The sequence below is a fragment of the Plectropomus leopardus genome, chromosome 14, assembly GCF_008729295.1.
Source record: "Plectropomus leopardus isolate mb chromosome 14, YSFRI_Pleo_2.0, whole genome shotgun sequence".
Taxonomy (NCBI): domain Eukaryota; kingdom Metazoa; phylum Chordata; class Actinopteri; order Perciformes; family Serranidae; genus Plectropomus; species Plectropomus leopardus.
Window position 1 is genome coordinate 22,164,880 of NC_056476.1, and position 14,057 is coordinate 22,178,936.

The window sequence follows — 14,057 nt, forward strand, 5'->3', positions numbered from 1 at the left end:
AATAAATAACTTGAAGTGTGAGAGCTATTCCTGAAGAAGTAATTTTTTAAAAGGGATCTGTTTTTGGAGTGCATTTTCATTATGTTGTGATTGAGACCAAATTGAGCAGGAAAGCAAGGTCGATGAGGGAGCCAGCATTGTTCAGGTGACATTTTGGAGGGCTGCCTTTATGGAGGATGTCTGCAAGACTGAGACCGGGAAATCAGCCTTTTAAAAAAAAAAAATCACTATCATTTTCAAATAGGTTTTAGTGACATTATTTTATGCATTAATATAACTGTTATAATTCCTTCAAAAAAATAATTTCTTAAAACGCATTGATCTTGCTTTGTGTTATAGGCCCAGACTTTCGTTTTGCCGCAATATAATTGATCTATTTATTGTGAATGCGAGCTTCTCTAAAAAATACACAATGACTACTAATTATTGTAATAACGGATATATTATCCAAAGGAATGGAGCACATGCCCCGTATTATTATGGTGCTGCATTAAAGTTAATTACACACCTAATCATAGATTATTATTATTATTATTATTATTATTACTTTCATTATTATTATTGTTATGCACAGGCCTCAGTGGTTAGATCACATGTTTATCAAAATAAAACGTCCCAACTTCATTTTAAAATGGGCTTTACGTTGAATAATTTAAAATGATGCTTCTTAATTTTAATTTATTAATTTTAAATTATTTAGGACTTTTAATTCCGATTCCTCGTTTATTACTTAAAATGATTTAGAGCGTAAGTAAAGCTGGATGCGCGTCAGTTAGGGTTTTTTTCTGTTTGTTTGTTTTGTTTTTTTGGGGCGCACTGTTGTTTATAAATTGGAAATATCCTAATAGGTCCGTTATCTTAATTTTATTGCAATATGTATTTCTTTAAAAATGTTTTTAAAAAAAAAAACAAAAAAACTTCAGAGTTAAATCAGCTTTATTTTTTTAACCTATTTCTTGTTTTATATTTTTGACCCAATTATTGTTTAACAAAATATATCACAACCATAATTTAAAAAAAAAAAATCTAAAGACTTTTAAGGATGCAATCTAAGTTTTAAAAAATACTGCAAGAGTTTTTATATTTTGTGTTATTTTATTGTTAAATTACATTTTTTTTCTCTGATGTATTGAAAGGCACTGGAAGTAAAATACCCAGCAGCACATTGCCACACTTTCTTTCCCATTCACACACACACATTCTCATGGTGTATGCAGACACAGACACACAAACACACATATGAGCCTCATTCTGATCAATCTCTTTACAAGATGAATGATTTGTACAAACAAACTCCAGAGTGTTTAAGGTCATCACTTAGCATCAGTGTCGCTTCCCCTTTGCTTCTGTCCTCCTGTTTTGTACACCAGCAGTGTCAGATAATAGTCACTAACATTTCATTTCCTGTGGTCATTTAAACACGTTTTGAAATTACTTCTCAATCTCCTTGCTGATGACACCCTGTGATGATGATGATGGCTATCAGTGTGTCTCAATGGAGACCTTGGAGAGCCCCCATTTCCAACCCCTTCACATACCTGGCAGCTGTATGTATATGTGCTATCATCCCCACACTCGAAGGAAGCCTCAGAGCCAATATGCACCTGACATTTGGAATTGAGCGCTGCAACTCCATCAGAAGGGAGTTTGATAAGAGCGTTAAAAAGAGGAATGCATTCCACAATGTACACTTTGATAATGCGAGGTGTTTCTGATTGATTTTGTCTCTAAATTGAGGGCACGAATGAGCTGTCAACAAAGATTTTTGATGGTGTACCGCGTGAAATGAAAGTGGAGGTGAAGCCATTCTTTTCTCTTTTCAATAGCCATAGTTATGGCGCACTAATAGGCTATGCTTGGTAATCACTGGCTATTGTGCCTGTTGCTTCTCTCAGTTTATTGGGGGGTACCTCTCTTTGTAAGGATATATGAGACAGGCTGGGCACTGTAATTGGTGCTGGCATCATCATTTCTGTCTGGAAAGTTGTTTTTTTTTATATAAAGGCTGCAGATGCTACTGTGTGGTGTTACTTCCATGTATGTAGTTGCAGAACACACACATGTGCACATACAAATGCATGCAGCTCACATTCACAAATAAAGCAACCAAATAAGTCATGCATTAGATTAAATTGCCTCTCGTGCACAAAGCGGATATTTCCAGGAGAGCTGGAAGGAGTCTCTTACTACCTCAATGCCATATATACTGTTAGTACACAGCATAAAAGGCAGGGTAATCTATTTCACTGTTGTAAAGAATTTTTAGACTATTCTTCTCAGGTAATTGCAGGTTGCACTGCATAATGTGAATGTGGAAGGAAGCCTTGCTTCAGACTCTACATCCCCCCACCCCAAGTCCCTTCCTCCCCATTATTCTACTTAATATGTCAGAAGGTCTGATCGCAGAGAAACCTTTTCAAGTCCTATTGATGTGTCCCTCAATTGACCATGGCAACCTAGAGAGCGCTAATTGGCAAAGGCTTAACATTATTGGCTACATAGTTTACACAGAAACATAGGCCAAACATATAACCCTGGTCATACACAGTTTACTGTTTTTGTTTAGTTTGGCCCAGACCAACAGGTTGTTTTGTGTTGTTCGTCTTAACAAAAAAAAAGAAGAAAAAAAGCAATTAAAACAGAAGGCTAAAAGCAATGTGGCCTAGTTTCTAAGTGGAATATAGTGGAAGATTTTTCCTGAGGGCATATAGGTAAAATGTGGCTCCACACAACAGAGAGGATTTCATGTTGTTTATGGTATTCTATATGATAACATACATGCATATAGTCAGACATCATGAATAGATATCAAGTCTAATATCTAAAGTTTACTCCCACAAATTCCACCACCTCCTCTCTCCCTCCCTTCCCAGAAAATAGTCCCCAAATCTTGCCCCATGTGAAATGATTAGGAGTGGCGGGGTCTGCCTTTCATTTCACTGTGCGAATGAATGCATTGAATTGGCAAGTTCTGAGAGACACAGAGTGAGATTTTTAATTAGTGTATTGCTCTCGCGTTCTGCCAAGGAGAGACAATCTCTCTCTTTTTCAATCTCAAACCTATGCCTGCTGAATTTGTTTGCTTTCCAAAAAAAAGAGAATGAGTCACAGCAAGTCTGCAAGTCGTTTGCCCCACGCCGGAAGCGAGAAAAGTTCCCTAATTCCAGTCATTTTCAGATGGAAAAAATAGCCTGCAAATAATCATCTTCCTACAGAGGGGGAAAAAACATTTCAAGAAGGTCATAGGACTCTGAAAGCAATTCTCACTCTAATAGATTTCCATGAAATTAAATACATGAAACCACATTTTTGCTGTTGCCTTTAGTTTGACGATAACATGAACTCAAAAGCACACACACACATGTGCACACACACAATTATGCTATTCCAGGACTTGCACTGGCTAATTCCATTGCTTACTATGAATACCATTTTAGCAATATGAGGCCAAAGCAATCTTTTGAAGACTATTCACAAATGTCTGTACTGATGGCAGGGGGTTAGAATAGAGGACCAGGTTAGGAGTGTGTGTGTGTGTGTGTGAGGGTGTGTAGTGGTGGGGGCAGCATCCCTTATTAGAAAACCATGTCACATTCTCTCCTGCGCCGGCCGGACTCACTGCGCTGCCAGTAATCCCCCCTCCAAGTCCCCCTATGCATGCTCATAAGTAGTTAGAGAAACTGTTTTCAGTTGCCACTAATAACTACTGACCTCCAGTGACACAGGCCAACAATAGGTTTGTCAGGCCTGAAACGCACAACCAAAGAAGCTGATTAGGAACTCAAGAGGTTTGAAGCAAGAATCAATGGCCGCTCTGTCCTGCCATGGTGCTTCCAGCATGGCACTGATGATTGTGGGACCTCCATTAGTTATGCCTCATTAAGTCCCACAAACTCTTCTTTAAGAAAATTAGTTTAGCTAATTCTAAAAAATCTATTACGGCTATGGAGCCCCTACTGAGGTGGCACTGTGTTTAGACTCCAGGCAAGGACAGGCTGAAGAAAGATCCCTAAAATCAATCGATTTGTGTGCTCTTTCCTTCCTTTAATGTTTGTATTTTAAGCCCACACTTTTTGACCTCTAAATTTCTCATCTAATTCTGTGTTTCCTTGGTGTGTTATTGACAAAATAGAAATGCGTCACAATGCGATATAATGCATCAGTGTCCCACATAGCAATTTTGTTGTACAGAACTGCAGAGGACTTCTGTAAAGAAAGTGTAAACTTCATACCACTAGCTATGTGAGGTGACACATTTTTAGCCCAAGGAATTTGATATATTTTTATGACTGACTTAGTTTATTACATTTAATACAACATATCTGGCATATTTTTTTGTCACCATAAAAATCAAAAAATGTCATTTTATGGTGTATAAAAATCTGTCCTTCACTTTAAAAAAGGAAGTAAAATGGGACAAAGACTTAACTCACAGTGAAATGGCTGACTGTAAACATCAGTAACCAATATTTTTCATGACATGAAGGAAAAGTTTCTGTATAACCCATTTGTAAGCCATAAGTACTCCCGTTGTATGGCCCTGTCAACTCCAGTCGACAGGGCCATACATGATATAATTATACTTTCAATCTGCACACTACAACAAAGAGGAAAAATCAAGCTAGCATAAAAGACATTTCATTGTCGGCTCCAAACATGTAAAGAGTTGAAGTGAAAATGAATAAGAAATTATTTTTTTGTACTTGGAAATATGAAAAAGACACATTCACAGGACAAAAGAGTTCATCTCTGTCCTTCACAACACTCCTCTTTACTTTTGAACCAGCGAGCAGTTTTGTCCCAGCTCACCGTTGCCACAGTAATGGCCAGCTGCCAGTCTGCGGATTACTGGTTAATAGGGCCAGGGCTGAAGAGCAGTTCAATGAAGGTAGGCAATGGATAAGATCAGTGTGTGTTGGCTAGGGCATAGTTATCAATGTGTATGTGTGTGTGTGTGTGTGTGTGTGTGTTTCTGTAAGTGTGTTTTATTTCTTTTTATTGTTTCATGTCTTTTTGTACACACAATCTCACCGTATTGTCCTAGTGTTTATGCACACGGTCATGCATTTTAATTTGAGATAAATAGGCGTGCATGCTGCAAACATAAAACACAAACACAACAGGGAGGCAGGATTTGTACAAGTAAAAAAATGCTCTGGAAAATTCAAGGACGCTTTAAACATGCTTGTAAAAAAAGAAAAAAAACCCTGAAAAATGCTCTCAGAACTAGTTAATGGGGGGCAATGATCCAACAGCAAACAGCTAAACACAGACATGCACGCGCGCACACACACACACAAATTGACATGAATGGCAAAAGACAACAGAAACAGCCAGCGCTCAATAGCTTCGTCTGTCAAATTAAGCCTAGAAGGACATAATCGTTTCTTCAAATATAACATTCTGTAATCTGCCCCCTTCAAAACACGCAGACGTCTCAATATATCTGTCCCGGAGGGCCATGGGGGCCAAAGAGGACCACCCACTTTCTTTTCAATTATCATCTTGCAGCAACCTGTCTCCTCTCCAGCATTCAGCAGGAGACACTGACTGCTCTCCAGAGGGAATTACAATTAGACTGCTGTTTGTCCCTCCAATAAACTTCCAGACTGTAGCTGACAATCTCAACTGTGTAGAGCATGTGACCCCGAGGACAAACAGGATTACGCCCCAAATCCCATGTTCCTTTACTCTGACTCCCCTCTTCCTCTTGAGTTGCTGTGGTCAGGGGGGTCTCAGGGTGGAGGCAGGGATGGGAAATCTGGGGACACAGCTGAATACCCCTCCGAGTGTACAAATATACAAATGACTTCAGGTGTAAGTGACATCAATGTAGTTTCACATAGCCATTAACTCTAGTTTGTCCATTTCACAGAAATTTTAAAAAAGTGACAGGTTTTGTTATTAACCATGGCCTGATGGCTCTTGGCCACAAAAACTTACTCTGTGGCCACCAAATTTAGGAGCTTCATGCTTAAAAATATTAGCATCCATCCCTTTAATACACCATATGTTTACAAAGATATTGTTTTTATCCTGTTGATGTCTTTTTATTTATTAAAGTGACATATTTGAGGGAAAACCATGTTATGTTGTGATACATTTGTCTATTTTCTATTTTTATGTAAGTTTACATTTGGGTTATTAAAATGTATTTGGGCCAGTGCTTAAAGTATTACTGTCTGTCTCAGACTTTATTTTCTGAATTATAATTACATGATTTGGTTCAATATAGGGGTCTAAGGTTTAAGTCATTTTGGGTAAGTGTGCAATAAGGTTTCCACTTTAATCTAAAGCAGTGGTCTCCAATTTGGGGTCCAGATCACCCAGAGGGGTCACAAGGTAAATCTGAAGGGTCACAAGATGATTACTGAGATAAGAGTAAATCAAAAATATGATTATTATGTATAAAACTGCTTATCTTGTCTGACTCCTCAAATCATTTCCCTTTTCCCCTTTAGGTAATGGAAATGGATAAGTCAAAAATCCCTCTGGTCCAGTGACATAATACAGCTGTAAAAAACAGATCACCCGTCTTTCCTCATTTTAAAGAGATACAAGCCAAAAAGGTTGGGTAACCACTGATCTAAAAGCCAGCCCAGGTCTACAAAGTCCATACCTTTTGCAAAGTACAGCCAAAATATGACATTTCTCTTTTTTTTTCATAAATAACTGTATATCTGGATGGATTAGGCTCTAGAATATCTTACTAGTTTGCTTACTAAGTGAGATATTGTACAATTGTACAACAGTGCCAGACCTAACAAATTTGGTGCCCTAGGCAACACTCCCCCTAAAAAAAACTCTGGGTGGCACCTGGAGTGGCTGCCTCAGTTTTAAAATGTATTTTAAATGTAATTTAAAATGTAATTTGATTGTACAACATTTAAACACAAAGTGGGTTTTTTTGCAAAAGTTTTGTTCTATTTTATATTTCAAAGTTTTATTCTTTAAATTTAAGTTTATGAATGATAACATTTTAATCTTTGTTTTTTTAAACTGTTGTTATTAATATTGAAAACCAAGGAGGGGTGGTCTCCTTTTCTTCCAGCAGGCTAACATTAGTCTATTATTTACTTGTTACTTGTATCTTGTGTTTATTATCTGTCTGTTATAACCTCATCAGTGCAAATAACAATCACACTGAGAATTTGTCTCGGGGACACCAATTAGGGCACAATCCCCAGGGGACAAAGGCTCTGTTTCAGATGGGAGTCACACTACCCAGTGGACCTGGAGTGTTTATTTGCCCCGCTGTAGCCAGCTGGTCATACGAAGGCACAGAAAGGGTACATTGACTCTACCCTGCAGGGGGTAGTGGCACAGCAAAAGGGAAATGGGACTCTTTTTCAACTCCCCTCTCCACAATGCAGCACACCCAATCAAAGAGCCCCGGAGCCTTTTGTGGGGGCGGTGAGTGGACAAGGGAGGGAGGGAGGGAAGGTGGGGGGTGAATTTGGGCTGCCAACCCCTCCTCCTGCCGCTGTCCTGTCTGTGCGGCCAGCCACACTTCACAGCTAATTAGCGGTCAGATCCACTGGCCCCTAATCAGCAGGACATGTTAAAACTGCCCTAATCAGGCCTAATCCTGGCTTTGTGTCATACACACAGGATTCTCCTCTCTACTTACTCTGTCTGCTGTATTGATTAAGGCATCATTTGGGGATTTGGTGGTCAATACACTGCAATCTGCAATGGGCCATAGGTGTGCCCTGCATACCATTATATGATGTTGTCTGATGAAACTTCTATTAGAAGCATGGGTGGGTTTCTTACCTCCCCAGCAAGTGATGCAGAATATTGAAGACATTTTGGTGATACAGTGAGGCAAATGTATTACTGTATCAGCTCATTTTCATCACTGGCCACGTAAAACCGAAAGAAAAAGTGAGAAAAACAATTGACGTTTACAGGCTAAAAAGGAAATAACTCAGGCAAAATTTATCTGAAAAATGCAGGCTGTTCTCATTTACCGTTCATACTAATACCTACAGAGAGTAATGCACTATTATTGTCAGCCAGGAAGCTGTCATCGTAATACCTATGTGATTCAGGCCGTTGACCTTCATATGACAGGAGCAAAAGCAACGAAGTCAGATCAGATAGCGGAGAGAGTGATAAAGTCCATGTTGGGAGGTTGGAATGGTGGATCAAGCTTCCAGGAACAGCACCGAGCTTTGACGCCTATTTGACATAATGGCCAAACCATGGAATCACAACTTTTGTGTCTGTCTCAAGGTGCCATGGGCGGAAAACAGAATCAGTGCCCCAGTATGAATACACAAAGGCTCTATTTAAATCATTATGTCATAAAAGTTGTAAAACTCATTAATAGCTGATTATCAAGTTATTTTTGTCATGTGAGTGAGCCTGAGATCTAGTGGTTGGAAGGTGGGACTAAAGGAAATTGTAGTGTGTTTGTCCTGCCGAGTGCTGCGGACTTTGCAGGATTTTTTGTTTGTTTGTTTTTGTTTTGTTTTGTTTTTTTGTTGTTTTGGGGGGGGTTGATGAAAAAGTGATGCAAAAGTTAGAATCGCCCTGGTAATATCGTCAAAAAGCCTTTGGGATTTTTAAAGCCTAAATTCAATTGCCAAAAGTAAAAAGCTAACATTAGGCTATAAACGAACTACACCACAGTCACATGACTTAACCACAACGGGGCTATAAAGCTGAACCAGCTTCAAGTGTGATGACGCTTTCTCGTCACTTTAGCCACTTGTTAGCAACCAGCTTTTTAAAGACAATAAGAGCCTCGAAATTCACAAATAGGTTATTTACTAATCAATTTAAAGTTGTGGTACCAAATGTAAAAGTCTTTTAACCTTGTGTTAACCAAGCTTAAGGCATTTCAGGCATCTAAACACAAATGCAATTAAAAAAACCCATTGACTTCAAGACTAGGAAACCGAAAGTGCAGAAGTTCTCCTGCAGCACTCAGTGGGACAATTGATGCAGGAGATCTGGGTAATTTTGAACCCGCAAACCAAACTTTTTTTGAAGTCATACACCTTAGCATTATAAAGTTCTATCAGAATTTTTTTGTCACTTTTGTCAACTTATGAACATGATATGAGGTTTTTTTTTAAGTTATATGAATTCTGGAGTTTTCATTTAGAAAACAAAAGAAGCTTATATCACTTTGCTTTTTGGAATGCAAAACTTTGAAGCTCAATATCTCATAGCTGCTCAGAACATATACAGAACCTTATAATTCTAAGGTGGCTACTGATTCATTTTATGGGAATAAACAGGACCTTCAACACTGAATCCTGTTCTTTTTATGCAACTATGTGGTAGACGGGTCAAACAAACACAGGACTTTGACACAGGAGAACAAAAGTCAATGTTGAGTTATTTTAGGCTATGTATGTACATAATGTCGAATCATGTCTTCATTTTATGGAAGCCCAACTATGGTCCCTTTCCCAAAGCTAAACTAGGTGCTAATTTGTAAGATAACTTGTGACCTGCACACAAAACTTTTCGGACAATATCATACAAACACTTTTATGACGATACATTTTTAAAAATCTGCCAAAAAAATATAAAGTTAAGTAAGATAATTGAACTAATGTACCTCTACACAAGTAGAAGTGCTTTACATTTACAGTATAAGCTAAATGTATAAGATTATAGTGTGTATACATTCAAAATGATTCCATAATGAATAACGCTTTCTGCTTAATTTCCTATTCGGCCTTGGTCCATAGTGGAATTTCTGCTGTTTTCATGTCACTTGTGTTCAGTTTGTATGAACTGTACCGCTATTCATAAGTGAATACCATATTTCCATCATACATATGAATATAAATCATTAACAAATCAAGTTGCATTGTATGTATTCTATATTGTGAACAAATAAAAGCTGTTTCTTTTCAGGGGAAGCTACTTTTTTTATAGCCTAATAAATTTATTTTTCCCTTTTCCTCTTTATATGTGGATCCGAGCTCTGACATGGAGCATAGACCATAACCTTTAACAATGGTCTCAGTAAATGAGAAAATTGATGTTGTGTGCCACAACTTGTTTTTTTCTTTTGAATTGAATTATCCATCACCTCATTTTAAGTTTTTAAGAGTGTTGCACTACCACTTACATAATTACACTATGTAACTATTAACTATACTATCTGTTTTGCTATTATATTACTCAGAATGCCATGTCATTCAGATGTTACAAAGATTCCTGATGATGTATTTACTGAATTACTGCACAGGCAAATTTGTTTCATACGAGGTGTCGCAATTTATCACTTATTTCAGTCTTTTAGTCATTAACGGGACCATTGTGTTAATTAGGATGTAATGCACAGACACTCAAAGATGGGCGTGAATAATAATAAGCTTTTCTTTATGCAGATTATTCCATGATCCTTCTCGAGTAATGCCAGAGCTGACAGGATGAATACAGCCACGAGTAAGTGAAATAAATCAAAACATCTGTTAGACAGTACATTATTCAATTTCTGTTCAATATGCTGTTTGTACAGCCTTTTCTCCTCATCTTGATGTCTTCACCACTGACAGCGTAACTGACGGGCATCCCATTTGCTTGATTCAGTCAATTCAGAGACTACTTATAAACTTTAGGTGGAAAAATGAGGTCATCAGCACTGACAGTATGGATGAATTTTAATCCAAGTGCTGAACTGTGAAGAATAGATTAGGTAATTACCATACTTTTCAGCGATATAAGGCCATAAATTAAAATCTCCAACAACTTCTCAAGTGACAACTCATCTAATCAGGGGGACAATCACGGAGAGGCCTTGCTGTTTACTGATTGCTCTAATCAAAAATGGCTTCTTCAAACACAGCTAATTGGTCAGTTTACTCACGAAACGGGGAGGCAAATGTAGAGGGGCTACTGTCGTGATTTGAAGGACCCAAATATCTCCCATTTGCATTGAGTGCCACCAGAATACACTTGACTCCCACAAGTTATCAGCAAACCAGACAATTATTCATCAGGCACAAATTGGCACATCAAAGTCAAATCAGAGAATTACCGGCAGGAAGACCCCAAAGCAAGGGCTGAGAGAGAAAAGGTGGCCTTTGATTGACCGCGTTGCCCTTCGCTCAGTCTACCAGCCCCATTCTGTCGAGCTCGGTACCTTCTGGAAAGCTTCAAAGTGTTTCACAAGTAAAACCACACAATATTTCAAGCCTTAAAGAAGAACAGGAGGAGGAAGAAAGTACGCTTGTTGGAGCATCATGTTGTTTCTTTATCTTTTCACTTCACAGCTATTGAAAAATGAATAAACTGTGTGGTGAGGTCAAATATAAACTGCTAGTTCCAGTTCTAGTGAGGGCATCTGACATGTAATGGTTCAAGCTTCAGTGATATTGTTGAATATCAGTACACCAAATTAATCATTTTGATTTCTTTTAGTGTTCATTAGAATGTCCACCAGACAATGTAACAAGGAGACACAATGAGTCAAGTCACATTAAGATTAAAGTATAAAATAAATTTGAGGCTAGTTCTTGACTGTTTGCTCCTTTTTGGCTGCAATCTTCAAAATCCTTATCTAAAACCAAGTAATGATCCAATTTTTAAGATATTCTTGCGATGGAATAACTCCAGCTTCAATATACAGAGCCGCGATTTATAACAAATGTGAGAGTGGATCATAAATTGGGAGAACAATGACCCCTTCCCTTCTTCCTACCCCCCTAGCTCTCACCCAGCTTTTGGTCTAAAATGCACACCTGTTAAGTTTAATTGCAACCACATTGTACAAAATAGAGGACATAGCTACAGTGACGTTACCAGTTAGTTTGAAGCCTGGAACCTGGCATTTTGTCTGTCCATCTTGATTTCTGCCAGAAGTGACCATATTTAGCTGTGGAGGAGCAAGGGGTTAAAGCTGACTCACAGACTGTGTTGGCATATACATATCTATATCTATCTATCTATCTATCTATCTATATATATTTATATATATATATGTATATATATATAATTTATCAGTATTCACACAGCTTCCTCTGAAGCCACAAAATCTTTGTACAACTTTCTTTCGCATAACTATTACATGGTGTGTAGTAGTATGAACCTATGAACAGACTGATCAGTGCAGTTATCCTCTAATACCATTAATAATAATAGAATTGATTATTATACAAAAATACTACAAAAGGAGGTACCATGATAGACGATGTGTTGCTACGTCATTATTACTCACACTATGTCAAGTATTACAAGAAGCAGTACTGTACTGAAGTAGCATGTGAGTAAAGCAGCATAAGAGAAAAAGTCTAGAAAGCAGCAGTGACAAAGTGCAACCACAGAACTATGACCAGATCTGGGTGACACGGTAACTGTTATGAAATCAGAGTCAGTAGGGCACATGATGAGCCTACAGCAGGGAGGACAACCAGTAAAAGGCTATCAGCATATCAGCGCTGGTGGCAATTAAATAGACGGTGCAGTTTGTAAATATGAATATGGTGTATTGTGCATTGGAGATGAGTTGCATGGGAGACAGTTACAGTGGGGGGAGTGGGCGATGGGGGGCAGTGTTATGGAAGGTGACAGCTTTAAGAAAACAGCTGCCCCTGACCTGAAGTGTTGGTGGTATTAGCTGACAAGCATATAGTTAAATAGGAAAGTGAATAGGGTGCAAACAGTGTGAAAGGAATGCCTGTTCTGTCTCTAAATATGTGATTAAAACTAAATTAAACAAAAAAACAAAGATAATGTTTAGTTTAATGTATAACAGCAATGAGATAAAAATTAAAGCATAGCATTCTGGTAGCTATTTGGCTAATATCCGACTTTTTCTTTCAACTGCAAGATTGATGCAGATGTAGCACAAATTTAGCTGGTCTATAAGGTAGCATTGAAAGATGTCCCAACAATGCTAATGTTTTGCAGTAATGATATGCTCATACTAATGCAAGGTAGTACCAGCTGTTTTCAGTCAAATGCTCTAAGGTGGATCTCTGGAACCGCTGCCATGCAAACGGCCCCTGAAAGTTATTGTAGTTACATGACTGCACAACTTATGTAGCTACAAGTACTTAAAATTAGTACACATAACTACACAAAATATCTAAGTTTATACCACTTACATCCTGTTTGTTGTTACTTTAACAAGTTTTTCTTCCTGTAAACCTAATCAAACTGTTACTGTTCCACAACAAAACTGTGACCATTCATAGACTTTGCATTGGCAGTGTTTTTGTGAGAGCAGCACATAGTTTTAACACATTTTATGCCCACCACTATGTAATGTGTTGTTAAGAGGGCATGCCCATTTCATGTATTTTTGTGACACTGTGTTGCAGTATCACAAGTGAGATTAGTAGGTACCTCAGATCACCACACAGACAGAAGTCCCTCCAAAAATTGTATCAAAACTGATACTAATCGTCTCCTACTATAAGATTATTGTTTTAGGTGTCATGATTCCATCCCCTTACCATTTCTTCAACCCTGATACAATTCTGAGATACAGATGACTCTTGTAAGACTTGATATCACATGAAATCTGCGAAAGATAATTCAGTTATATTTATTAAAATGAGAAATTTCTGTCAAAGTGTATTTGCAATTCAATTTCCAGTAGAGTGACACAGTTTTACTGGCTGTCCCTCCTTGCTACAGAATAGGAATCACTGTTTGAGGGACAATTTAAGTCCTGACATTTTTAAATCAATATTATTAATAATAGTTTACTCTTCTTCTTTGCCAGGACTTTTTCAAAAACCTTCCACTATAAAATTACATTATGTCTTTTTTTCTTTCTTTTTTTTCCAAAATGTTTTAGAATATATCCATTTTGACAAAAGCAAAACGAAAAACGAAAACTTCATTTACTGGTTTGGTATTTTGGAACACACTTCATTGTGTCCCTGAAATTAAGCACTGTGTCAGAAATTAGTCATAATTTCATAAATATTACATTAAATAAATGCAATGATAAATTTGACTTCAAAAATGGATAGCTCATTTGGATTGAAACAACATTGCCCCTCAGTTTCCCTTTAAAAAAATTGCTTGTCAACATGTGTAGCATTGCTCATTTAAACCTCATGACACAGCTGTCAAGG